Source organism: Heterocephalus glaber, unplaced genomic scaffold (assembly GCF_053883595.1).
Source record: "Heterocephalus glaber isolate CG9 unplaced genomic scaffold, H.glaber_assembly_v1.0 deba00001673, whole genome shotgun sequence".
NCBI classification, from domain to species: Eukaryota; Metazoa; Chordata; class Mammalia; order Rodentia; family Bathyergidae; genus Heterocephalus; species Heterocephalus glaber.
Genome location: NW_028258410.1, coordinates 22,823,500 through 22,850,188, shown reverse-complemented (window position 1 = coordinate 22,850,188; position 26,689 = coordinate 22,823,500). Strand labels below are relative to the sequence as shown.

General features: G+C 39.6%; 1 protein-coding gene across 5 annotated transcripts in view; it reads right to left on the bottom strand.

Moving 5' to 3' along the window:
- The window catches only part of Rims4 (regulating synaptic membrane exocytosis 4), a 127,350-nt gene extending 100,661 nt beyond the window's left edge, over nt 1-26,689 (bottom strand). For 2 of the 5 annotated variants that reach the window (XM_087197832.1, XM_087197836.1), the window contains exons 1-2: nt 26,551-26,689; nt 10,626-10,720 (exon numbers count right to left, since the gene is read on the bottom strand). The gene's annotated coding sequence lies outside the window, so the exon portion shown is untranslated. Of the gene's footprint in view, nt 1-10,625; nt 10,721-23,851; nt 26,465-26,550 lie in introns of those variants that run through there. The other 3 variants (XM_087197834.1, XM_087197833.1, XM_087197835.1) reach the window with 3 other exon arrangements.

The following is a 26,689-nucleotide window of genomic DNA, read 5'->3' as shown; positions in this document are numbered from 1 at the left end:
TGAAAACACTTTCTTTTCCTCTGTTCTTGAATTGAGTATATATTCTATAAAATGTTAACATTAAATAATTTTTCAAAACTCAGTGGACCATATATGTGTGGTTCTATTTGTAGATTCTCTGTTTTATTCCAATGATCTATATGTTTTTCCTTACACCTACACTGCCTTGATTACTATAACTTTAGAGGAAGTCTTAAAATTAGGTACTAAATATCTTCCAACAGTTTTTTTTCTTTTTCTTTTTACTTTTCTAGGTCCTTTGTACTCCTACCTAACTTTTAAATTTCAATATTCAATTCTTCATTTATAGCATGTATACATAGACCTGAATTTTTATATATACCTTGTGTTTTCTAATCCTGCTAAATTCAAGTACAAGTTCTAGGGGCTCCTTGAGATTTCTTAGTATTTTCTCTGTAGATGATCATTTCATCTACATATAAAGATTTTGCTTCTGCTGTGCCAATCCTATCCTAGTTGTGTCATTTTATTGCCAGACTATTTTGGTTTAGACCTATGTTTCAAAGTCTAATGGACAGATGAAGAGTACGCATGTATGCCCTCGTTCCCCACTTTAGGGAGAAAGCATTGTATCGTCTCCATTCATAGAAAGAGTTTTTGTTGGAAGTATGGAGTACATGTCTTTGATCTGTTGAGAAGGTTCTGTTCTACTCCTAGTCTCCTGATAGCTTTTACCATGAACAGCTGTAGAATTTAGTCCAATGCTTTTTCTCCAATTAGTGACAGGATCATATGGCTTTCTCCTTTCCTCTGTTAAATGATGACTTTTGGGGGTGGATCTTCCAATGCTGAACCAACACTGCCATCCCTATAATAAAACCACTTTCTACATCCTGCCAGATCTGACTTCTAATAGTTTGTTTTGTTAAACAAATTTCTATCTATGTTCATACTTTTTTCTTCTATTATCTTTATCCAGTTTTAGGATTAACACAATGTTGATTTCCTAAAATGAGGGGAAAAGTGTTCCTTCTTTTTTCTGCTTTCAATGTTTGATATAATTCATCAGTTAAAATGTATATGAGCCTGTTGTTGTCATATAGGTAGGTTTTCAAGCTAGGAATATACTTTCTTTAATAGGTGTTACTCAAATTTTATATTTCCTCCTAGATCTTGATACTGTAATTTAAAAAATGTGTAATTGATATTGTGTAATAGGAAGAAAAGGTCTAAAGGAGCAGGGGAAGAGGGAGGGGTAGGGGAAAGGAAAGAAGGGAAAAGAAAAAATAAGAGAAACGGAAAAAAATTGAAACAAAGTCTTTGCAAATAGGGAAGGGTGGGCAGGGGAAGGGGAAAAAATAAGAACCAAGATACTCATGTAATGGTACAACATCCCAATGATGAATGTAACTGTATTTTATACCTAAAATGTACCAATAAAGTTAATAGGAAAAAATATATAAGCTGTCAGAAGAAAGATACTACGTGGGATTAACAAATTAGACACTGTAGAATTCAAAATCACTAACATCAATTCATAATAAAAGGCTTCCAAAATGAACCACAATTCAAAAGTCAGGCACCAATAGTGCACTATTTTGAAAGGCCCAAGAGATTTTTTTTTTAACCTAGAATCCTATTTCCACCCAATACAAGAGTAAAATAAAAACATTTTCAGACTTGCCAGGGCAGAAGAAGCTTGTCTTTTTTGTAATATGTTTATTTGAAGTAAGGACAACACACTGAAGTTTTTGTTGGAGTTGTAGGACAGAATGAAGTGCTAACTGCATCCATTGGTTATGCCACAGTAATAAGTAACTCTCAAAGTCTCAGAGGCATAGGCCAACAAGAATGGACGTCTGCATAAACTACACATTGACTATGCATTGGCAGGCAGTTCTGCTGTCCTGGACCCAGGCTGACAGATGCTATATCATATGTCCAGGCATGGCAGAGAGAGAGAGAGAGAGAGAGAGAGAGTGTGTGTGTGTGTGTGTGTGCGTGCGCATATGCATGTGCATGCACATTGGGGTGAAGGTCGTAACAGCCATTAAATGCTAGAAATAACAAAGCTTACTTCCCTTAGAACTCATTGGCCAGAATAAGCCACATGGTTAGATCTAAATTAAAGGGGTGGGAAACCTGATCTTCCATATATCCAAAAGGAAACAAAGAACCGGAAAGTGAATCTTTGAAGTGTCTACCACATTAAAAAAGTAAAACTGAGGCTGACAGAAGGTGGAAAATAGAAGCAGATAGAAAAGACGAAGAGAAAGATAGCTGCAGCTTAGAAAGTGGGATGTCAAGAGATGGTGTCCATATGAAGGGATAAGAAACTGAAGCTGTGTTTACTGAATTTATAAAAATAACTACAAAGGGCTGGGGATTTAGCTCAGCAGTGCCGCCACCTGCCTTACAAGCACAAGCTCCTGAGTTCGATCCCTGGTACCAAACAAAAAAAAAGAAGAAGAAACACGAGAACTACAAATAAGTATATAAATATCAAGCAGAGAGAGAAAGCAAAGATTGCACACTTTACAGTGAGAAGTCAATGAATATTGTCCACCTGTTTGTCTTAATCCATTTGGGCTGCTATAACAAAAATGCCATAGAGCAAGTGCTTTATAAACAACAGAAATTTATTTCTCATAGTTCTGGAGTCTGGAAAGTCTAAGATCAAATTGCCAGACGAGCCAGTGTCTGGTGATGGCCCCCTTCTGGTCCGTGGATGGTGCCTCTGGCTGTGTCCTCCCAGGGTGGGAAGGTGAGGGGTCTCTCCTGGGCCTCTTCTATAGGGGCACTGATCTCCCCATGAAGGCTTCACTTACACAAACCTACTCACTTTCCAGAAGCCCCACTCCCTAATACCATCACCTGGGAGCTAGAATTTCAGTTTAGGAATTTGAAGGAGATACAAACCTTCAGAGCATAGGCCTATTGTTTATATTTAAGAAGAAAATCAACATAATTAAAAGAGGTGGCCTTGAGCAGGTGGGACTGGAGTTGGGAATCAGGGGTGAGCGTTTGTTTTTCATGGAAAACTCTCCGGTGCTATTTAATGTTATCAGATCTGTAAGCTACTTTGGTGAAATTTTTGTTTCAATTCAAATAATATGGTCTTTGAAGTCACACCTACAGGCTTTGCCATACAGGACAAGCTGCCATTGCTCCACTCCCTTAGCTTCTGTCTCTTCGTCTACAAAGTCGGATGACATGGTCCACTTCCCAGACCTTAACTTGGATTAGGCGGAATCATGTGTGGCAGGAACCTGGCATAGTGCCTGGCACATGGCAGGTGCTGGCTAGATGGCCTACACCCAAGCTGACGTCAGGTACCCTCCGTCTGCCAGAGATTTGGGCCCTGAGGCGTGATGGAGAAGCAGACCTCAGATTCTCGGAGATCATCCAACCTGCTGCTTGGCCACAGCTGAGCCTGGGTGGCTCAGGCTGATCCCCAGCCACAGGAAGAATCAATCTGTCAGGCCAGGACTGGAACTGGCTCCTGACTTTCAGTTTAAGGGCCCTGTAGGCCACTTCTGAATCATAACTGCATTTGGCTCTGGACACAGAGAAAAGAGAGTGATTTGGGAAGAATTGAAATACTTTGTCTCATGCAAATTGTTTCTTTTTGTGCTGGCAAATTCAAGGTATTCAGACAAAGGTCAAAAATGTATATTTTCTTTACTAGGGAAGAAAATGGGATGCAGATGAAGGTGAGGGGTGAAGGGCCAGGAAGGATAAAGTGGAATGTTGCTAACTTGGTAGTTAAAAGGGCTTCTTTTTTATCACAGGAAGTAGTTGTTTTTTGGACACAGAAGCAACCTCTTTTTTTTTCTACAAGAGCAGACTGATGACGCAGTCAAGGCCACTCTATCTGGCCCTCCCCTCCCCAGCCCCCAGCCTGGTCTCCTCCCTCAGTGCCCTGGGATCCTTAACCACTCACTCCCTGGCTGTGCCTTCTGCCTGGGCCCCCAACTCAGCTTCTTGGCCTGGCAGAGTCCTCCTCCAGGACTTCTCCTCCACCCGATCTTTTTGTCTTCGCATTTGTCAAGCAAGGTCGAAATCGCCCCACGTGTTCCTCTCAGTGGTCACACTCTGGACCCTCAGGCTCAAGTCTGAATTCAGATAGAATCATGGCTTTTCTTTCTTTCTTTCTTTTCTTTTTTCTTTTTTTTTCCTTTTTTTTTTTTTTTGCTTGAACCATTTAGGCCCACATGGTGTTTAGAATTTTTTACATTCATTTCTCAAAACAAAACATCAAGGACTCGATAAACTGAAAACCAGAAAGGATAAGTCCCCAGAGCAGTGATCACCTTGGATAGGCATGGTTTTCTCTTTGTCCCCAGTCCCCATATGACCTATGGCCTCCTGCTCATGAAGGCTCCATGCAGAGCCATCTGCCATCACTCTCACAGTACTATTATTTTCTTACAGTGGATTAAAGAAGAAAGTGAAGTATTTCTTTTACCCATTTCCTCCCTCATGCCTGACCCACTTCCCTCCTTTTTGCCACCAGACTGGATCCCGTAGACATCTGGGCTTCACACCAGGGTGGGAGTGTCTTATACTTCTTGTTCATTCCTGCAGACCCAATACCCAGCACCAGGTCTGCAGGAGGAATGGGTGAATTTCTTGGTCCTGGAAAACAAGCTCTTCGTAAATTCTTTCATCTCTTTCAAATAAGTTCATTCAGTCAACAAATATTTCCTGGGTTTGTCTGTGTACCCATTTCCTATCTTCAGTGTCCTCCTGATCTTTGGCACCCTGGATCCTCTTGAAGCCCCTAGAGTCTAGGATTTATACTGTCATTTCAGATACCCATGACAAAAACATGCTCTTAGCAATTATGTAAGAGAAAATTATAAAGAATTCCTGGTTAGTGTTGGTGGTTTTAATTTCAGTAATAAGTATCAATTATTGCAGGCTTCCCATGTACTGGAAACTTTACATCTATTTCCTCATTCAAACTTTAGGACAACCCAGTGCAGCACTGCTGTCTTCAAATTAGTCAGGACTGATGCTACAAGTAGGAAGAAAGCAATAATATAGCAGTTGACTCCCAAATGGGTCAAGGCAAAAGATCTAGCATTCATTAAACCATTATGTGGCCAATATAGTTCTAGGAATTCTATATTTATTAGTTCCTTTAATCTTCTTAATAGTCTCTTGAAAGAATTAATATTATTTGTACTTTGCAGATGGCAAAACTTGGGTACTGAGATTTCAACAAGTTTACTGTGATCATCCAGCTAAGTCTCATTCCTTTTTAATTTGAAGCATCTGCACCCCTTTCCTGTGTTTAAGGGAGTTGCCAATTTGGTTAGAACAAGCCCCAAGTTTGATTCCCACAGAGGAGGCAGAAAGTGCCATACACTCACTTCCCCAGCCTTCATTGCTCTTAGGACATGAGCGTGTGGCTTGGGCTGCTGACCAGCTGCATCTGCCTTGGACTTGCCTTTGCAAACTAATGGGAAGAATGGTCTCCAGAAGGCATGTGGGGCCCACAGGCAGCACTGGTTGTCAGAGCCAGAGGGTCAGCAGGTCCTTGGGCCAATTCTGCTGTGTTATGTGAACATTAGAGTAAATGTCATTCCTGGCTGCTCAACATCAGATTGTGGTTCCCCAGTGATCTTCTCCATAGCCTTCCAAAAATCCCTTCACTGTCCTACTCCTGTCATTTTCTGTTGTCTCCTGACTATAGTGACAAAATGAGGATTGGAACTTGACTGGTCTGCGTCCTACGTTTATTTTAACCAGTATGCTATGTTCCTTCTGGAAGTGTTCTACAGCTTCAGATATAGCTGGATCGAGGCCTTACATGATATCATCAGGTTGCTCCATCATTTTCTCCCAATTCTCCTCCTTTTGTGTGCTGGCTCCACCTTTAGCCATACTTTCTCCTCATCAAGGCAAAATGACCACCAGCAACTCTGGCTTACATTCCCACCAGCTCAAAACCCTAGCAGGAAGAGCCTCTCTTAACCAGTAGTTCCAGGAAGAGCCTTGGACTGAACTCCTGCTGGCTCTTGTCAAGTTATGGACATATCCCTACAATCACTGTGGCTAGGGAGGCCAGTGGGATAAATGGATTAGCTGGGCCTCAGTCATGGCTCCACCCCGGACCCAGGCTTGGTCTCTTCTAAATCGGTAGATTGAGGTAGAAATGAAATGGGTTGATTCTCCATGGGAAATCATAAGGAAAGGATTCTGGGCAGACAGAAATAGAAGCTGCCCATTACATTCCTGCTTCTAAAGAGGAATAAGTTCCAGCTCAGATATGCTAAGTAATTTATTCAGAGTCTCATGGCCCAGAAAATGGAGAAGCTAGAACTTGAATCCTATCAGACAGTAATGTCTCAGCTTTTATTATTCCTTTTCCCATTTGGCTTGCAAAAGTTTTCTTGCTTTTGTTTTTCCTACTTCCCTATATGCTCTATATAAAAGAATTTAAAATATACAAAGTTATGAAGGAAAAAAAGAAAATCCTTTAACAACTCATCACCATATGATGACTGTTAACATTTGGTGGGCATCTTCCATGCATGTCTTTATGAACACAGATAACATTTACATAAATCAAAACAAATAATAAACATTCTGTTAATCATGGACACCCTTTTTAATGTGATTCTTTTTCTTACCTATCCCTTTCCTTTTCCTTTCCCATTCTCCATTCATCTCCATAACTTACTCCACATCTTCTGCTCAAGGTAACCCATGCTAACAACCCACATGTATATTTGCAGACTTTTCTCCAAGCCAATATGGTGCGCGCGCGCGCGCACACACACACACACACACACACACACACACACACCCCTATATAGGAACTCTGCCCTTAGTTCCAAAGATTTTAATTTTAAAGACCTCGATAGTGGCATTTGGGGCATTAGAGTGGCTGAGAGAGAGAGAGAGAGAGAGAGATCTCATTCTCAGAGGGAGTCCTTCTTGACATCTTAAAATTGCTCCACTGCCCTGGGCAGCCTTGCTGGCCTGTCACAAAGTCACCTCTGACCAGAGCTCCACAATCAATCCAGGCCAGCTCACCCCTCCCACTAAGCTCAACCTTCAACGCCTTCTCTCATTTCCCTTTATGGATTTTTTTTTTCTTCTTTCTCCTGATCATCAATTTTAAGCAGTCCAGGGGCCAACTGCCCTGCCTTGAGATCAACGACCCCCAGAAAGGAGGACTGCCAACCGTCTCTGGGAAGCACTTTGGCTGCCCTGCGGAGGAGCTGGTTCCTTCTTGACTCAGTTTCTCTAGAATGATGCTCTTTCAACTTTATTAAAACAGCTTCCTTCAAGATTTTGAGTTAGCACTAACCCCAAACCAGAAATCAATCAGTGGCTAGAATTTGTCTTATCTCAAAAATCCAATTTGGGGCTGGGGATTTAGCTCAGTAGCTCCGCTGCCTGCCTTGCAAGCTCAAGGACCCGGGTTTGATCCCCGGTACCAAAAAAAAAAAAAAAAAAAAAAAAAGTCCAGTTTGCCAGCAAAGGCAATTTTATGTTCTTTTTTTCCTAGTCACCAACACCTTTTAGAAGGGATTTAAAGCTGCTCTTTAGTGTAAGTGCTCAGTAAGCGTTTGTTGAGTAGAGGAGGAAAAAAATAATGGAAGAGTCCTTGCTTGGTGAATGCTTGATGGAGAATGCAATGAGATTACGGAGTCAAACAATGAAAAATTGTTACTGAGCAGCGCCAGACTGCAGCCTTATCCACTGACGCCACCTTCTGGAACTTAGTTATCACAACAGGTCCATTTCTGCGCTAGTGACACGAGGGGGCGCTGACTTCTGGAAATCCAGGAAAGGAGCAAATGAAAAGGAAGAAAAAAACCAACAAAATCTCCTCTGCTCAGGACCTCTCAATATTCTACTAAGAATTTTTTGCAGCAGCAGCAGCAGTAGCAGCAATAGCAACAGCATGAGGATTGAACCTAGGTCCTTCACTCTGATCTACAACCTGAGGCCTTTATTTCGAGATAGGGTCTAAGTTGTTAAATTGCCCAGGCTGGGCTTGAACTTGTGATCCTCCTGCCTTAGCCTCCCAGAATGCTGGGATTACAGGCATGCACCACCACAGCTCTAACATTATCATCTTTAATAAACACTACTATAAATAGGTTAGCGCTTGTTTGGGGGTACCAAATACTTGCTACATATGATGCTAAATGTTTCACACAGATTATTCTTTTCACAGTAACTGCAAGAGGCAGATAGTATGATTTTTGCCATTTTCCATATTAAAAGTCTGAGGTCCACCGAGGCTTATAATGGACTTACAATATCTAAACAATATAGCTAGTCACCTCAGACCTGTTTTGGGTTGAGTTCCCCAGAAATCAAATTCCTAAATGGGGATTTGTATGCAGGAAATCTATTGCAGAGTGTTGTTCTTTCAAACTGCAGTGTAGCCTCACTACACACCAGCAGATACAGGGAGTGTTCAGGGCTGCGATGGAAAGGAGGCTGGACTTTGACTTACATCAGTCATTGGATGCAGACTGTCCCGAGGAAAAAGAAATAAATTTGGGTCAGAATGGTCTCATCAGCCTAGGGCAAATCCCCAAGAAAGACTAAGCTAAAAACTGTTGATAGCCAATGTCCCCAGAAGCTGGGGGAATTGAGGCCTCAGTCCTGGAGTGGAGGGTCTGGACAGTGCACTATAGTATTCTGTATGGAGCCTTGCTCCCTATGCATCACTCAGTGCAATGGGAATGGGTGGAAGGTAGGTAGACAAAGTCAGAATAATGGATTGTGGAAGAGGAGACTTTAAGAACAACAGTGTTTCTGCCCACCACCCACCCAACAAAACTGTGATGCAGGCCATGCCTGCCATACTACTGCAATATAACCAATGAATTCTGGTTAATTTATACAGAAACAATATGTGAGTTACGTATGAGTTCCAAACTATTAATAAAGAAGTAAAATGCAATCATTAGTTGGCCAGGCTAGTGGTTGATGATGGATTACTTGATGCCTTCAAATAAGAAATGAAAGAATTGGCTGCAAATTGACTAATGCATTAGGGTGACTGATTTTTAAAAATAATTTTATGATAAAATGTTTCATTCTTCCCATGTCACTTGCTTGACCAGCCTGTAGCTTAGAGCCGACCCCAGCCAAGCCCTGCTGAGCCAGCCTAGATCAGTAAACTTTCAGAAGCATATGATTGTTATTATGTACCATTTAAATTTGAGATGGCTTGTGCAGTTATAGCTGACTGATACACTTTTATAAAGTTGTAGAGGATGACTTGTGGATGTGTCAAGAGTAATTTTGGCTTTATGATTTTTCCTTAAGAACTGTCTTCAGGCCCTAATCCTTAGAAGATGTGACTTGTGTACACTTATATGGCAAAGCTTGGGCCAGGCACTTCCCTCAGCATCTGTGAGAGATGCTACAAATGTCTCCTAATAGATGCTTTTCTTTCTTATACAAAGCCACAAGAAACATCAGTGTTCCCAACTATCAAGAAACAGGGCTATGAAATCTGCCATCTTGCCCACATGTCTGTTATATAAGGCAATGAGAACAATGGGCAAGAAGGAGCTTCCTAGAGGGAAAAGAGTCAAGGAGCTCAGAGGACAGGGACTCTCTTCCTAGAAACTCAGACTAACTCTACTGCCAGGGAAGTATGTCTAAACAATCTGGACTTTAAACAGTATTTAGAGATCATTTCCCTTGTGCCTCAGCACATCTCCCCACTCCAAGAACAAATGTCACACTTCCAAACCTCTCTTACCACCATGTCTGGCCATGTACCTGATTTCTGTCCAACAGGAAGTAAAGCAGATAATCACATAGCAGGTTCCAGAAACTTCCTGAAGAACAATGAGGCTTGACCCAGTATCTCCATCTGTCCCCTCAGCCTCATCTTTCTTTTTTTTTTTTTTTTTTTGATCTAACTCAGGTCCTTGTGCTTGCGCAGCAGGCGGCGAAACCACTGAGCTAAATCCCCAGCCCTCAGTCTCATCTTTCTTCTTTCTGGCTTAGATGCCATCATAATGACAAGTAACAAGATTAAAAGCCTCAAAAAATTTCATGGCATGAACCACCAAATCACCTACAAACTTCCTGCCTCTAACTTTTATAGGAAAAGGGAACTATAACAACACCTAACTTGCTAAAGTCACTGATATTTAGCACGATGTAATTCACTTGATGCAGCATCCTACAGCTGACAATCCATATTCCTACGCTTATTAGAAAGGAAGAGGTTCTCCTGTTGTTGCTGTTAGTAGAACAAGAACATCACATTAGGGACGACTCCACATCACAGACAATCCTAGGGAAAATACCATTGCTACTGTCCACTCCTGGAATGGATAATAGTAGGACTGGATGACAGCATTTCTGCCAGAATTGCCAGAAAAAAAATCTCTCTCTCTCCCCCCCCCCTTTTTCTCTCTCTCTCTCCCCTCTCTCTCCACAAATTGCTGCTTACTGACCTTACTCACTTCTCCAGCCACATTTTCAGTGAACCCACTGGAGAAGGAGCAGATCTTGCACCTTAGCTTCAACGGAGTCTGGAAAATATTGTTTTGTTCTTTTAAAATTAGCTTGGGAAAGAAAAGATACAAAATTCAGAAAGGAAAGATTAAAACTGGATTACTGAAAGATTTAAAAAATTTGTTTTGGCTTAAACAACAGAAATTTACCTTCTCACAGTCCAACACAGAGGTGCTGACATGGCCAGGATTTGGTGAGGGCTCTCAACCCGGCTTCTGATTGTCTGCCTCCTTGCTGTGTCCTCCTATGGTGGGGAGAGAGAGTAAGAAAATGAGTGAGTGAGCTTGAAAAAATTCTTAGAACCCATACTAACCAACTAACCACTATGGAATTAATAAGAGAATTTAGCAATTTGGACAAATTGTAGAAGTCACGGGACAAAATATACTATTTTAAATAACAACAAAGATAACTAAAAATACCTAGAGGCTTGTCTATTGAAAATGTACCAGGATTTTATGAAGAAAACTATAAACATTTACTGTGAGACATGAAGTATTGTGTACATCACCTTTCTAGATGAGAAAATCATAATACCAAAAAAGAATCAACTCATTTTAGGTGAATATATAAATATAATGCAATTCCCAATAAAATACTACAAGAATTTTAATGAATTTGTAAGCTGATTCCAAAATTCATATAGAAGAGTATTTTTGCAGGTGTAGCAATGGAACTCTAAAAAAATAAGAATAACAACATGCTTGACAAGAATCAGAGCATGTAACATATTTTCAGGAACTAAAATAGGGCTAGAATTTACAAATATGTCTATAAAACAAGAATCCAGAAATAAACTTATCAGATTTATTATATATTAAAATGTTATTTTGCATAATAGGAAAATAATGGACCATTCAACAAACACAACTATGACAAACTGATACCCATTTGAGCAAATGGAATTAATTTGATTGTACCACTGCCACATACAAATCCTAGGTAGATTAAAGAACTATATAAGATTGAAAGTTTTAGAAAAAAATCTAGGAGAATATACTGATTCCCTGGGAATGGGAAAGGCCTTCCTTAAACAAGACTCAAGACAAAAACTAGAAAACATTGATTAAATTATTCTGTCAACATTTTTAAGCCTTATTATGACAAGACAATGGTAAAGGATGAGTGATATGCTCTGACATGATACTGACAAAAGACTGTCCAGCTCATTCAGAAACAGTGAGCCTGGGGATTTAGCTCAGTGGTGCCACTGCCTGCCTCACAAACACATGGTCCCGAGTTGGATCCCTGGTTAAAAAAAAAAAACCATGTTGCCCAGGCATAGAACTTCTGGGCTCAAGCCATCTTCCTGGCTCATCCTCCTGAGTAACTGAGACTACAGACATGAACTCCTGTGCCTGGCATGACCACCCATTTTTTTACAAAAGGAGATAAAACAGGGGCCGGGGATTTAGCTCAGTGGTTCTGCCGCCTGCCTCGCAAGCAGAAGGTCTGGAGTTGGATCCCCAGTACCAAAAAAAAAAAAAAAAAAAAAAGAGATAAAGCATATGCACTTACAGAGGAGGAAAATCAAATCACCAATAAATTGTAAAAAATGGTTTGCTTACCACTGCACTAGTCTCTACAAACAGTCCCCTCCTTAAGCACTCCTTGAAACTCTCCTGGTGAGTGTGCCACCTTAGGGTACAGAGGGAAAACGGCACAGTTCCTTCGGAGAGCTATTCCTCAGCAAGTCCTTATCTCTGTACCCACCCTGGAGACACACTCACATCTATGGTCGGAGCAAAAGCACAGGGATGTTTGCCTTCAAATAGGGAAATAGCTAAGTAAACTGTATTTATAAATAATCTGCATTTATATAGAATGGCATGCTATGCAACTGTTTAAAACATAGATTTATTTGCATAACATAGAAAGACCTCTAAAACACATTTTTGCTTGAAGAAATTAAGTTCAGAACTATAAAAAATTGCATAAAAATGGCTTATCTATTTCCATGGTTTTGTGTACTCCATAAAAATATGGGAAACTTGTCACTGCCACTCTCAGTGGAAGGAACACACGTCCTCATCCCACTGTGAGAAGGCATGGCCATGTGATTGGCTTTGGCCAAGAGAATATGAGCAAACATGATGTGTGAGGCTTCCAAGCACAAGTTTTAATAGGTTCCACCATTCTTCCTTTTCCCTCTGCCATGAGAACACATGTCTAGCTGCTTCTTCAGCCCATATCCAGCGGTTCAGCTAAAGCCAACTCATGACAAATATGTGAGGGGTCCATATATAAATCTTTGTTATTATAAACCACTGAGATTTGGAGGATGCTTGTTATTGCAGTATAACCTAAATTACCATGACTAATACATGCAGCTGTGTAATTGATCTACAGTTACTTCTAGGAAGGAGAAATGGCATTGGGGTGATGATCATAAGCGATTTTATATGTAATATTTTAGTTTTCTTACAATAAAAATATATTCACCCATCAGTATGTCGTAAAAATACATTATTTAAAATGAATACAGCAGGTGCTTTCTTAAAATTAAATGCTAAAAAATATCATTCTTAAAATACACACACAAACACCTGATAAATTAATGGTTCTTTCTGCCCAGCTGGTACTCTGAAGAAGGAGACTGGAGGCGGATAGTTCTGTGAACTTTCCAAAGCAAGAAGTACTGGAGCGTGACAATGTCTTGCCACTTTCTCGGCAGGTAGAAATCTGTAGAGCCTAGACACACTGTGAAACTTATTTCTGGTCCAGTTATCATGAAATTGAAACACATACTCAGAATCCTTTTTTTGCATTAATAATACTTACCTTTCCAGGGACCTTGTGTATATGAGAGTAAGGATGATTATGGCCAAAATTCAATTCAGTGACTCTAGAATTTTGGTCTCCTTTACATACTCTACTGTTACTTAGCAAAGTTAGTGAAAGGCATAGGAGCTGTTTCTGATTACTTCTATAGATTTCTCTGAGTCTTATTTTATTCCATTTAAATGAAAGGCAAAAATTGATGGGGTGGATATCAAAGACATGTATAGTCTGCTTTGAAATTTCTACTTCTCATTTGAGTCAAATAATAGCCCTCAAGTCTTTGAACTTTACTTTTGAGCAAAGTTGAAATAGCCAGTCTCCCTAACTCATTGCTCATCCCCAGCTTTACCTATGTCAGGCAGTTATGGTGACAGCCTCAAAAGCAGCAGGAGAACCCTGACCTCTCAACCACTGCTAGGGTGATTTCAGAACAAAAGTGTCCTCCTGCTATCTGCAACTCCAGCTCTTGTCATGAGCTTGCAAGCACCTGACTCCCTGTATTAATCCATTTCTGCCTACAATACCCAGAGTGATTTCTGTTTCTCTACTGTGCATGTAGCCTTGACTGAGTATAGGTTGGAAAATAATTTTCAGAAAGTAGACACATGGGGGGAAAAAAGATGAAAAACAGGAGCAAGAAAAAAAAATTAGAATACCATTCTACGAGGTCAAATATCTGAATAGTTCAAATTCAAGAATAATACACACACACACACACACACACACACACACACAGAGAACTGAAGGAAATGGATTTACAGATCAGGAGAGATCACTGAATAAGTTAGACATCATGAGCCTCCTGAGATGAAACAAAAGGAAGTACACATTTCCACCTATAAGATATTCTTCCCAATACCAAACTGGACTCGAGTCAGGCCTCTAGATCCAACTATCAGTTTAAAGGTCATTCAAAGGATGGTGTCATATTTTAAAAGCACCATGAAGCTGGGCATGGTGGTGCACTGCTATAATCCCAGCACTAAGGCAGGGAGGCTGAGGCAGGAAGATTGCTATGACCTCGAGGCCAGCCAGGATTACATAGGGAGTTCAAGGCCAGCCTGAATGACATAGCAAGATCCTGTCTCAAAAAGCCAAAAAACAGACAAACAACAACCCCACAAAACCCCGTGAGAGCTGGGCATGGTGGCACATGCCTATAACCCCAGAACTCTGGAAGTCTGAGGTAGGAGGATTGCAAGTTTAACCTCAGCCTGTGAGATTTAGCAGAGTAAGGCCCTGTCTCAAAAATTAGAAAGGGCTGGGGATGTAGTTTAGTGTGAAGGCCCTGAATTAAATCCCCAATACCAAAACAAGCAAAACCCACCATGAGGAGAAGAGGACCTAATAGTCAAATCCAGACTGCTTCAACCAATAAATTTATGAAAAAAGGAATAGAGGGGGTAACTGGTGCAGAGTAAGAGATTTAAGTAAATCTAACCAACTACACACAGTGTGTAGATGTTATTTGGATCCTGATTTAAATAAACCAATTTAAAATCATTTTTGAGATAATCAGAAAAAATTAAACCTGGACTCTGTAACAAATTATTGTTGATTTTGTCATGTAACAATGGAATTGTGGTAATTTTTTAAAATTCTAGGGGCCGGGGATTTAGTTCAGTGGTTCCGCCGCCTGCTTCATAAGTGCAAGGTCCTGAGTTTGATCCCTGGTACCAAAAAAAAAAAAATCTATCTTTTAGAGCTACATACTAGGGTATTAACAATGCGATATTATATCTGGGATTTGTTGTAAAATACTGCTTCCTCCTCAAAAAAAGTCTATGAGGGATACAATAGTAAAATAAAATTGGTGATTGATATATGAAGAGTTATTGTATTTTCTCTAATACTTTATTGTTTTTTTAAAAATTATAATAAGAATGAAAGAAAAAGTAATAAAAGAGGGAAGGAAGAAAGAAAAGGAAGGGAAGGGAAAGGAAAGGAGGAAGAAGAGAAAGAAGAAAGAAAGAAAGAAAGAGAGAGAGAAAGAAAGAAAAGAAAGAAAGAAAGAAGAGAGGGAGGGAGGGAGGAAAAGGGGGAGGAGGGAAGGACATTAATGGGTTCCTAAGGCCATTAATCATGACATTTCAGAATACTAGGGCCATAAAGAAGCTTGAGGAAAGAAAAACAGGTTTTTACAAAAGATCTAGGATCAGAAAGTCACCAGATTTGGCAACAGTAATATGGATACTAGAGGAGAATAAGAGGAGAATAGAGGAGAATATAATAATAAAGACATTGAAAAAGTAATTTGCAACCTAGAATTTTATATCTGGGCAAACTGTCAACCATGTGAAGGTAGAACAAAAATGTTTTGAGATTGGTAACTATCAGTCAGTGCTTACCAGAGAAACAGATTTAATGTAAAATATACAAATATATAAGAATTTACAAGATTGGCTTATAGTGGCCGCCCACACAGTCAGGTATGGAAGAGTGCAAAAGGTCTGTCTGTGTGCTGGAGATCTGAAGGGTCCAGTTGAAGTTCTGGAGCTCATAGTCAGGTCCCATGGACTCAGGAGGTCAACAGGTCTGTTCTGGAAGCCAGGAGATGACATCCAAGCTGAAGGTGAAGACTGGAGCTTCTCTAAAGAAACAGAAGTGAGACTTCCTTCTTCACTTCTCTTTTATATCATTCCGGCAACAAATCTCCCTAGGGTGGGTCTTCTACATCCAGAACTACACTGATCCAATTTAGTTGGGCATTTCTTACTCAAGTTGACACAATCTGTTAACTATCACAGTAACCTTTCAAAAACTTTATCTCATGGACATTTTTTCTCGAATGTCACTGAGGGATAGTCTCCACAAAAATAATAAAATAAGTTTCATAATAATGGATACTGGGCCAAGGAAATAGGGTATCCAAACTAAGAGGAGAAGAGTACTCTCTGGATGGTGATGAAAGACCCTCCACCCACCCAAGGTGACAATGTAGGTTTAGAGGGCAACCAGGTGGGGCTGGGTCAGGCTAAACAACTCCAGAAAGATTTCTTCAATAACTTGAATTTGTAAAAAAAAAAAACCAAAAAAAGGCTAATGAATTTAAATGTGTTGAAAAGAGATTTTGAAAAATTTCCAGTAGAATGTAAATTGGGGGGGGGGGTTGTCTTGTCAAATGATGTAACCCCAAGACCTAGAAGAGCATCATGTATAAATATTTGTTGAATGAACTACAGGAATAGGGAGAGAGTGTGTGGTATGGACAGTGGTCCCCCAAAGATGTCCATGATCCACCCTAGGAACCTGTGACTATGATGTGTCACCATGGCAAAAGGAACTCTGCAGGTATCACTGAGGAACAGACCTTTAAATAGAGGGGTTACCTTGGATGACCTTGATGACCTCGACCTAATCAAGTCAACAGATCCTTAAAAGCAGAGAACAGTGAAAGAGAGACTTTGGGAAGAGAGACATGTGAAGGAAGAGAAGGAGAGATGATACAGAAGGGGATGTTGTGGAGATTTCTGGGCCACTATTACTAGAGGAGAAAGGAACCGACGAAAAATATGAAAAGGAAAGCAGGCAGCCTCCAAACGTGAAGAACAGCACTTGTATTACAGCCAGGAAGAAACTGGCTGGAAGAATTGGAATTCAAGCAACAATTTCCATGAGCTTGGAAGTGGATTCAACCCTAAAACCTCCAGCAAAGAAGGTCGCTCAGCCGACACCTTGATTTTATCATTATGAGACTCCAAGGAGAGGATCCCAGAGGACTCACACTGCACTCAGTCTTCTTGCCCATGGAACTAGACCTAAGAAATGGGTGTTGGGACCGGGGTTATAGCTTTGAGTTCCAGGGTTCCATCCTCAGTACAAAACAAAAACAAATAAAACAAAACATAAAACAGAACTGGGTGTTGTTTTAAGCCACTACGTTTGTAGTGATTTGTTATAGCAACAATAAAAAACTAATACAGTGTGGGGTAACCAGTGATAAGAACGTAGACAACTGAGCAAAAAAACCCAAAAATTGCATTAATCTTTGGAAAAATAAAAAGTTGTGCAATAAAGAGAAAACTACCATAGAGTACAACTAAGCAAGGCTGTGGTAGTGGTTTCATGGTCTCCCAAAATGTAAACACTGACTAAACTCAACTAAAATTGTCACATGATTTTTTTGGTTTTTTTTGAGACGAGGTCTCGCTATATAGTTTAGGCTGGTCTTGAACTCACGGCAATCCTCCTGCCTCAGCCGTCCGAGTGCTGAGATTACAGGCATACTTCATCATGCTCAGCCAAAATCTAATGTTTAAAACAAATTATTAACTTGGTTGGGGGGGGATTCCAAATAATATAAAGACAAATTGGGAGAATGATGTAGTGTTCTATATTTAAAGGGGTATTCTGAAAGAGCAAAATATATTAGATGATTAAAATGTGTCCAAAATTGAGAATTTAAAAGCTGGGTTTTTTTCTTTTCTTTCAAGAAATAGTTGTTTATTTGTGTTATTTGGAAATATGGAGGTGAAGTAGCAGAAGTAACAGCTAAATGAGTTGAAAATAATTGCCCCTGAGAAGAGGTTATCAAAGTGATCCTGGGAGAGGGAGGTTACTTTTTTTCATAATGAAAACAAAACTACTTGATTTTTGAAATTATGTGTGTTAAGAATTTACTGTATTTTTTGCTGTAAGATATTCTTGATTTTGAAAGATTTTTAAAAAATGTATTCCTAAGGATCTGGGTGGGAAGGAGAATGCTGGCAATTAAGCCATGAGACGATATTGATGATAAAACATATCATGATTCAGAAGTTAAAATAGGAGAGTATGAAAAAAATAAAATAGGAAAGCATGTGCATCTCAGAACCTATGACATATAGTAATTTAATTTTTAATTAAAATAGATTATTATTATTATTATTGATATCAAGTTATTCTTGGCTATAACACATAAGTAAATATATTGGTTTTGAATCTCTTAGCCAGCTTGGCATCAGAGGTTTTGAGCCTGCTGTCAAATACTACCTACAGAGTTGAAGAAAAGTGGTTGAACTGCTTTGGCTCTCTGGCTAAAGCTTCCCTTGGCTTGGCCTCCATTTCCACCTTCTCCCAAGTCCCCATAATACCACCAGATCAACTTCCTCACAAGTTGGGGAGACAGTGTTGGGAGCTTGGGATGGATAATTACAGCTAGCCGCTTTTCAGAGGGGCAGAAGTTTCTCTCCTTGATTTCATTCATTTGGAAACACATACAGCACATCATCCTCTGTACCAAGCACAGTGCCAGACACACTGAAACCATTCCTACTCTCGGATTAACTTCCGGTCTGGTGATGAGTTGGGTATCTACTGTTATAAAACCTAACTTTTATCTTTATGTAAAATCCTGTCTTTATTTTCTTCTACACAGACTGATGAAAAATTCATTGTGGAGTTACTTTTGCTTTCTGCAAAGAGCTTGGAAGTTGTCATTTCATTCTCACAACAAGGAAAAAGCTGAACAAGCTGAAAATCAACAACTTTTCTCACATCCCTTAGAGAATTGCACTGGGCAAACTGCTGCCCTGAAAACAGGAGAGACACAGCGTTACAGCTTAGCAGAAAGAGAACCTACTGGACATGGTAACTATATAAACTGTATAAATATTTAAACAGTATTTATAAACTGTTAGAGGCTGAGTGTGGACTAATTTGAAGGTTTAAAAAAAACCAGGGGCCCATTTTGGGGCATTCCACACTGGGTCTTACCACTTTCTGACAGCAAAGATCTAAAAAAATCCCTTCATAATTCTGACAAGAGGAGGGGAAAAGAACCCATCTGGAAGTAAGTCTAGAGTACTTTGTTTTATGTAACAAAGGGCTGCCCTCAAATGGAACTACTTTAGGACCTTTATCTGACATAGGGAAAAGGCAATTAAGACAGCCAAAATGTGAAAGAAAGAAACAAAGAAAGGAAAAAAGAAAAGAAAAAACAGGTTAAGAAATTATTTTGAAGACACATCTCAGGGAGTCTGGCCTAAAAAAGACCTCACCCCTCAAAAGGGAGATAAGAGTATAGAAGCTTGTCCTCACTAGTACCTCACCTTCACACCAACATAGCTCCAGTATAAAATCAGAGGATTACAACTAATAAAGGTGCAAGATATAGACTTTAATTCAGAAGGGGTTTCCAGGGAAACTCAACAAAGGAGAGAAAAACAAGGACATTAAAGGAAATTGAAGCTTTTGACACGGCTGTAGCAAGTAGTAAATGCAGCCTTTAGTCAAACGTAAAACCACTATAGGCCTCTTTATCTTAGTTCTTATTATTAAATACACCATGCTTGAGTATCAAAAGTTATAAGGCATGCTAAAAGTGCTAAAAAAAGAAGAAAACACACTCTGAAGAGACAAAGCAAGTATCAGAAGCAGACTCAGATATGGTAGAGATTTGGAATTATTGGACCAGGAATTTAAAATTATTGATTGGTGTGCTAAGAGCTACAGCAGAAAAAGTGGACAACATGAAAGAATGCAGACACCAACTATAGATTCAGGAAGCTAAGATAACCCTAAGAAATAAATACAAAAAAATACGTCTAGGAATATTATACTCAAACTGTAGAATATTAAAGACAGAGAAAAATTTAAAAGAAATGTGTGTGTGTGTGGCGGGGGGACTCCTTGCCAAAAAAGGTTTTTTTGTTTTAAGACAGGATCTTGCTCTGTAATTCAGGCTAGCCTGGAACTTACTATGTAGCCCAGGCTGGCCTCAAATTTACAGCAATCCTCCTGCCTCAGCCTCCCAAGTGCTGGGATTACAGGCGTGTGCCATCACACCTGGCTTTCTTGCCAAAAAAGGACAAAAATAAGAATCATATTGAAATCCTCTCCAAAAACCATGCAAGCAAAAGGAGATTGAAGTAAAATATTTAAAGTGTAAAAACCCTAGAGTTCCGTTTCTGATGATGTTATTCTTTAAAAGTGAAGAAATAAAGACTTTCTCAGACAGAAACTGAGATTTGTCTCCAGTAGATTTGCCTTGTGAGACATTAAAAGAAGTTCCTCAGAATGAAAATGATTAAGTCAGAAATTTGTATCTACATACATAGTGTTAGTGAGGAGTAAATGAAGGCAAAATAAGACCTTTTATTTTTATTTTTAATTGAATAGATATTTGTTTAATACAAGTATTTGGTAAATATAGCATATGGATAAGTGAAATGTGAATGACAAGCAATGTTATAAAGGATGGGAACGAAGAATTGGGAATTCTTTATCATAAATTACCTGTGCTGCCAGCACAGCAATATAATACTATTTGAAAATGGACAGAGATTTCTTGTTAACTTACACTAAAAACTCTAAAGCTATCACTAAAATAGTTTTTTAAACAGCATATTTGATAGGCTAAAAGAGAGAATGGGCTCATATAAAATGCTCAGCTAAAACAGGTAAGATGGAAAGGGAGACTATTAAAAAGAAGGAAAGAGCCAGGCATGGTAGCACATGCTTATAATCCCCAAAATTTGGGAGACTAAAGCAAGAGGATTACAAATTTGAGGCCAGCCTAGGTAATTCAGCGAGAAATTATCTCAAAATAAAATGTTAAAAGGCTGGACATTTAGCTTAATACTAGAGCTCTTGCCTACTATTGGTAAGGCACTGGGTTCAAGCTCCAGTAAAATGCACACTCATGCACACATGTGCAAAGTGAAGCAAAAACTTACGGAAATAGGTGAAGCCACTATTGAGGCTGAATTGAAGCCTCTGTCATAGGTCTATCATTAATGGACAGATCTAGCAGGCAGAAAAAGCAGTAAAAATATAAGTGAACTGAACAGCATCGTCAATCAACTGAATCTAACTGAATTAAGAAGAATACTTCATCCCCAAATAAGAGAAGACACATTCTTCTCAGGCTCATATGAAACATTAACCATGATAGATTACATTTTGACCATAAAACACACTTTAACAAATTTAAAAGACTAGAAATCATAAGAAGTGTAACACAATGGAATTGAACTAGAAATCAATGAGAGAGACAGCTGGAAAACCTCCAAATTCTGAGAATTCTGCTTGTGAGTAATTCATAGGTCACAGAAGTCTCAAGAGACACGTTAAAATATTTTTAATTAAATCAAAAAAAATTTTGGAGAAACAGGTAACATAACTCTTAGAGAAGAGAAGAAAGAACTATTAATGTAAGCTTCTACCATAGGAAACTCAGGAAAGAGCAATATAAACCAAAAGGAAGAAGAAGAAAAGAAATAATAAAAATTTCAATAGAAATCAAAGGAATTGAAAACAATAGAGAAAACTGATGAGACCACAAATTGGTTCTTTGAAAAAAATCAATGAAATTGAGTAACTTTATGATGATCAATTAAATGCAATAGATAAAATGGATAAATTCTTTGAAAGACACAAATACCAAAAGGAGAAAAACATGACCCCAAGTAAGCCTATATTTATTAAAGAAATTGAATTAAAAATTAATAGTCTTCCAAAAAAGAAAATGCCAGACCAAGATAGTTATATTAGTCAATTCTACCAAACATTTAAGGAATAAACGATACCACTTCATCACAATCTCTTCCAGAAGACAGAAGCAGAATGGAAACTTTCTCATACTATTAGGCCAGCATTACCCTAATACCAAACCAGACAAGGATATTACAATAAAGAAAAACTACAGGCTAATTTCTGCCATGAACTTACATGCAAAAAAACTCAGCAAATTATTAACAGTTCAATGTATAAAGTGAATTATATGTCATGACCACATGGTATTTATTCCAGGTATGGAAAGCTGGTTCAAATATTGAAAAACTAGGGGACAGAGCAGGGGCAAGGGGATGTAAAAGAATCGTAAGATGTATTATATACATGTACCAACTCCCCATGATAAATGTAATCATTATATACTACAAACATATATGAGTAAAAGATTTTCAAAACTAAACTTTAAAAAACTAATTAATGTAGTCCACCACCACAGCAGGCTAAAGGAAAAAAACTCATATAGTCATATCAAGAAATGCAGAAAAGGCATTTGACAAAACCTAACATTATTATAAAAGCTCACAGTAGATTAAGAATAGAAAGAGAACTTCCTAAAGTTGGTAAAGAATATCTACAAAAACCCTGCAACTATCATTATCCGTAATGAGAAACTAGGTATTATCTAAGATCTGGATATCTACATGCAAAAAATGAATTTAGATGTGGACCTTACTCTCCACAAAAATTAACCTAAAATGGATCACAGACCTCAGTGTAAAATATGAAACTATATAACTTCTAGAAGACAACATAAGAAAAAACTCTAGGTAATCTTCTGTTTGGCAATAAGTTTCTAAATACCAAAATTATGATACATGAAGGAAAAATTAGTAAGTTAGGCTTTGTTAAATTTTAAAATTCCTGCTCTGGAAAGTCACCATTAAGACAGTGAAAGGCAAGCTGAAAAGTGGGAGAAAATCTTTGCAAAGCACATATCTGATAAAGAGCTATTAGGCAAAAATATACAAAGAACACTGAAATTCAGCAATAAGACAAACAATTGAATTAGTAAATGAGGAAAAATTTGGAACAGACACCTCACCGTCAAAGATATACAGATGGCAAATATGCTTATGAAAGGATGCTCAACATCATATGTCATTAGGGAACTGTAAATTAAAATGAGACACCAGTACATACCAATTAAAATGGCTAAAATCCAGAAAAACAAAAAACCTGACTGTATCAGATGCTGGTATGCATATGGAGCAACAGCATCTCTTTCTTTAGCTCACTGCTAGTAGAAATGCACAATGGTACAGCCACTTTGGATGACAGTTTGATAGTTTTTACCAAAGCTAGACAGTGTTTTAACATATGATCTAAAAGTCATGCTCCTGGGTATTTACTTTGATGAAAAATTTATGTCCAGACAAAACCCTGCACACTGATATTTGTAGCATTTTATTCATAATCATCAAAAGTGGATGTCTTTCACTGGGTCTATTAGTTTCCTAGGGCTGTCATAACAAAGTACATAACAGACTCACAGATGGCGAACCTTTCAGAGCTTTCAATGATAACAAACAGCCCACTGAAGCATACATGCCACAGGTTCGCCACCACTGGACTAGGTGATCCATGACTGACAGCACACTTTAAAACATACTGTCTCTTAACTTTAGCTCACAACCAACTGACTGCATTGAGCAAGTTGAAACTTGTCAAACACTAAGGTTCCACGTGCCACTTCTCATTCTGCCTTTTTGTTGGATGGCACTTGGCAGCTGCACTCACTGTATTTTTTGATCACATCATATCCCACATTTGTCAAAACCTATAGAAGTGTACAAAACAAAGGATGAGCTCTGGTATAAACTGTGAACCTCAGTTAATGATAATGTATCACTACTGGCTCACCAATTATTTAAAAATGTACCACAGGAATACAATATGTTAATGAGAGGATTGTCATCCATGGGGGTGGGGAAAGGTGAATATTGGAACTCTGTACTATCTGGTTACATCTTGTCAAACTGTTCTTTAAAATGTTTATTAACTTTTTAAAAATCCAACGTACAGCTGTCACACACCTACAATCCCAGCTACCTGGAAGCTGAAGCAGGAGAATGGCAAGTTTGTGGTAACATGGGTAACTTACCAAGGCCCTTGTTATAGCTTGTAGTTAGATGTCCCTCTAAAGCTTCATGTGGTCATAGGTGGGGCTTTTTCAGAGGTGGCTGGATCTAGAGTATGTGACGCTGGAGTTGATTCATGGTGCAATGCTAGGCTCAAGGGCACTAGGATTAAGGGTATGAGTGCTACCTGCCCTAAGTAGGCAGACAACCTTTAAGGTCCCTTGCTGCTTTTGTTACCTTCTGTTCAATGTGAACTGTTTCTCATGATGCCCCACTGCCATGCCACCCTGCGTTGGAGCCAGCAAGTTATGGACTGAAATCTCTACAAACTGTGAGCTAAATAAACCTTTCCTCTTTTAATTTTGGTTGTTGAGTGTTTTGTCTCAGCAATGAGAAAAGTAACTAAGATAACCCTAAAACATAGAAAGGACTGGGGATATAGCTCAGCAGTAGAGTGTCCCTGGGTGCGATCCCCAATATTATCAAAAAAAAAAAGAAACCACTGCAAAAATCTAAAAGTCAAATACTTCCTCTCCCAGGAATTTCTTCTTGCTCTCTCATCACTCCTAAATTGGGATGGGTACCCTTTTCCGAAGCTAATGTAATACCCTGGACATATGAAGATTCAACTTATGGTTGCATCTACCACAGCATATTTTAACATCTTTGTGTCACTGTCAATTGTAGTTGTTATTTGCCCAGAACACAAGAGATGGTGAAAGGAAAAAAACCCATGCAACTGGTTAGCAGGCACCTGGAGAGACCCGACAAAGGGCATTTCTGTTTGCTCAATGCACCAATGATATAACTTGCATAATCATTGAGCCTTCTGACCCACAAGGCTATTTTCTAGATATGGACATTAGACCAAGTAATGTCACTTAAAACTTACTGCAATCCAAGCAGTCTCTGGATTATTGGTCTTTGGTCTGTCACTGGAGGATTTTTGGACTAGGAAACCTCTCCAGTGATTTTGATTAAAAATTATGCTTCTGGACCGGAGATTTAGCTCAGTGGTTCTGCTGCCTGCCTCACAAGTGCAAGGTCCTGAGTTCTATTCCTGGTACCAAAGAAAAAAAAATTCATGCTTTTTGCACTACACAACACACTCCTTAAACTTGTTCAAATTAAAAAGTGGTATAGTAGGCCGGGGATTTAGCTCAGTGGTGCTGCCGGTTGCCTTGCAAACCCAAGGTCCTGAGTTGGATCCACAGTACCAAAAAAAGAGATGATAATAATAACAATTATAAATATGGGCTGGGGATTTAGCTCAGTGGTGCCGTGCCTGTCTTGCAAGCTCAAGGTCCCAAGTTTTATCCCTGGTACCAAAAAAAAAAAAAGTAGTATAATATTCAGTTCAGACCATGTGTCCATGGTTCTGGGACACAGAGGTCAGTACAACAGATAACATAAATGAGAGCAGACTCAGGTTAGGAAAGGACCTGACACTTTGGAACAGTCATGCCCAATCTAGAATAGGCAGTCACTTGTTGGCCTCAGCCAGTTGTTGCCATAAGGAAGGCAAAGATGCAGATTTCTATTGACAGAAAAATCTGACTTTTAATGCTGGCAATTAACTCAAACTGTTTAGAAATACTAGAACGGTGCTTTGTGAGTAAAAGGAGTCATGCAAATGAACTGGATATTTATGACATGGGGAAAAATAGCAGGTAATGGCTTAAGGGGTAAGGAGGCTTCTGGAGAACCTTGATTTTCTCAAAGAGCTACTGAATCTGAAGGATCATCAAAAGATTTAAGCAAAGTGATGCGGCTGCAAGACAGATCACTTGGCGGTTGATGGGGGCAAGGTTGGGAGCAGAGTGGTGAATCAGAGGTCTATCGTTGAGTAAGGGTAAAGGGGAGATGACAAAGGCCTGCTTCCTTTGTACTTTCCCCTACCAAACTGTACACTGTAAGCTAGCAGGACTCCTTCCTATCTTGCTCTGTCTCCAGCACTAAACAGAAAGCTTGCTCAGAATCTGTGGAAAGAATGAAACAATATGAGGGAATGAGGGTAGAGACATTTTGAAGGGCTAGGTTTGAGAGTCAACCGCCTTGAGAGGTGTAAAATGTTGGTAATGGTGAGAGCAGTCATGGGACTGGGGAGCCATGGAAGCCTGTTTCTTTCCCTGAAGCTTCTCCTACAGCCTTGCAGAGGGGTAACTGTCAAGTGAAGACAAAGTATAGTTTTTTTAAAAAGGCCTTTGCTGTACTGGATTACTGGGGTTTATATATGGTCCCTTGAGTTATTCAATGATAGCGAATCTCTTAGAGATTTCAGTAACAAACAGGCCCCTGTGGCAAGAGTGCCTCAGGTTTGCTACCACTGAAGGGAAATACTGTTTCCTGAAAGACTGAAAAAGATTGGTTGAAAATGTAGGGATGAGCCATTTCTGCACTGTAAATGGGTCTGACTTCACCCTCCGGCCTCGATAAGATCACTTTCAGGTTGGGGTAGGGACCTAAGACCCTCGGAATCTCTGGGCCTGGCAAGTCCCCAATCTAACTAGTGGACAATTCTCAACCAAAAATCCCCCAGTCCGCCTTGCTCCCACAAAATCCATTTTTTGACTACCACCCCAGCTCCGCCCTTTCCCTTCCTCCTCCTCTTCTTGTTCCCCCGCCCTATTTCCTTCCCCTTCGCCAGGCTCCACCTAGCTCCCACGCCAGGCCTTACGCCCTCCCCAACACGCTGCAGCCCTGTCCTCCGCTCTTCTTTTACCTCCCTTCCGTCAGTGCCCCTTCCGGGCGGCTGGGGCAACCCCGTGCTTCGTTTGCCCAATGAGGAGACGGCTCAGGGCGGGGCGGGACTTGGACTGGAGCGGAAGTGGTGGCCAGAGCGGAAGTGGAGCTGCCGCCGC